A 1,979-nucleotide genomic window follows, 5' to 3' on the forward strand; every position below is an offset into this window, starting at 1 on the left:
GCTACTCTTCTCTAATACACTTGACAACACTAAGCAAACCTAAAAGTTCTTCTTTACTCAAGTGCTTAACTACTATTATATTGTAATTCAGTGTCTACTTTCCACTTGGTATGAGCTGAAGAGACTATTTAGCTATAGTAAAGATTATTTTAACAATGATAATAGGGGATCCTTTGAATATCCATGTTCTCATTCAGACTAAAAACAACATTTAGAAATTGAAGATGAAGATACTGGAGATACCCGTATCTTATCATCCAGGCAGGCTAACAAAATTTCGTGATTTTAGATAATTGGTTGTAAGAATTCTTTGGCCTCTATTCAGTTCAATATTATTCTAACATTGATGATAAAGGCTCCTGTAGTTCCCCTAGCATTCAGAGAAGTAAACTAGATATTAACATATATGATTAGGGATCCTTAAAGTATATTATCATCCATACATGTTAATACAGTTCTGGTATTATAGATAAAGGACTCTAAGAATCTATTGACATTAAGACAGGTGAACAACATTCTAACATTGAAGAATATCAAACATTCAAACTCCCTTCTATGAGAAACTGCCTTTTCTTTAAAATGATATTTATTTTTGTATATATATATATATATATATATATATATATATATATATATATATATATATATATATATATATATATATATATATATATATCTATATATATGTATATGTATATATATATATATATATATATATATATATATATATATATATATATATATATATATATATGATAATCATTTACAATCATCATCTTCTACGTCTATTGACGCAAAAGGCCTTGGTTAGATTTCACCAGCCATATCTATACTGGGCTTTTATTATTATTCTTGTTATTATTACATGCTAACATACAACCATAATTAGAAAAAAGGATGCTATAACCCCAATACTGACACCAAGGTAGAATGAAAGAATTAAAGCACTTCTTCAGAATAGATTGATGACCGAAAATCTTACTAGACTTTCTCAATAAACCATTTTTCTTTTTTCCATGGTGCCATTGATGAAAACACCGACCTAATGTGTTTCTAAAAAGTAAACTTGCTGTCGAGAATCAAACCCAAAGTCTTTAAACAATATTACAGAGTTGGAGAAACATTATCAATGCTAAGATCGGGATATTGAAGAGCAACTATCTTGAACTACTTTCATCGTTATCTCCTAATTCACACTTCATAATTCTCAGCCATGTAGGCTTAGGTCTTCCAACTCTTCTAGAGTCTTGTGGAGCACAGTTAAAAGTTTGGTGAAGCAATCCCTCTTGAAGAGTGCGAAGAGCATGCCCAAACTATCTCCATCTACCATTCATCATGATCTCAGCCACATATGGTACTCTAGTAAAATCTCTTATAGTTTCATTTCTAATCCTGCCATTTAACTACAAATAAAGTCTTCTTCTGACGATATTGTTCTCAAATCTACAAAATCTGTTGGATATTGTTTCATTGCCATGTCCGTAAGGAAACACGCATCTCACTAAACTGATTTATAGGCGATTTGATTTCCAAATTTTACTTAACCTACACATTGTGTGGTTTTCTTTACTTTCAATGTTTTATTGAATTCAAATTCTGCAGACTATAGTTCTTAAATATTTAAATGATTCTACCTCATTACTCATATCTACTTCCAATAATATTCCATCTTCCATTTCATATCCCGTTCTCATCATCTGTCTTTCTTCGCTTTATCTTGAGCCTAACCCGTGATATTTCATACATTCTGGTAAGAAAACATTACAAATCCTGTGGTGCTCTTCTAATATGGACAGCTTTATCAGCAAAATCTAGGTCCTAATTTTCTATAGCATATCCAGTCCAATCCTTCTCCACCATCCCCAACTGTTTTAAGCATAAAAGATCCTGATCCTCATCATCTCTGTCTTTCTTCTCTTTATCTTGAGCCTAACCCGTGATATTTCATGCATTATGGTAAGAAAGTATTACAAATCATA

This window comes from Palaemon carinicauda, chromosome 1, assembly GCF_036898095.1.
Source record: "Palaemon carinicauda isolate YSFRI2023 chromosome 1, ASM3689809v2, whole genome shotgun sequence".
NCBI classification, from domain to species: domain Eukaryota; kingdom Metazoa; phylum Arthropoda; class Malacostraca; order Decapoda; family Palaemonidae; genus Palaemon; species Palaemon carinicauda.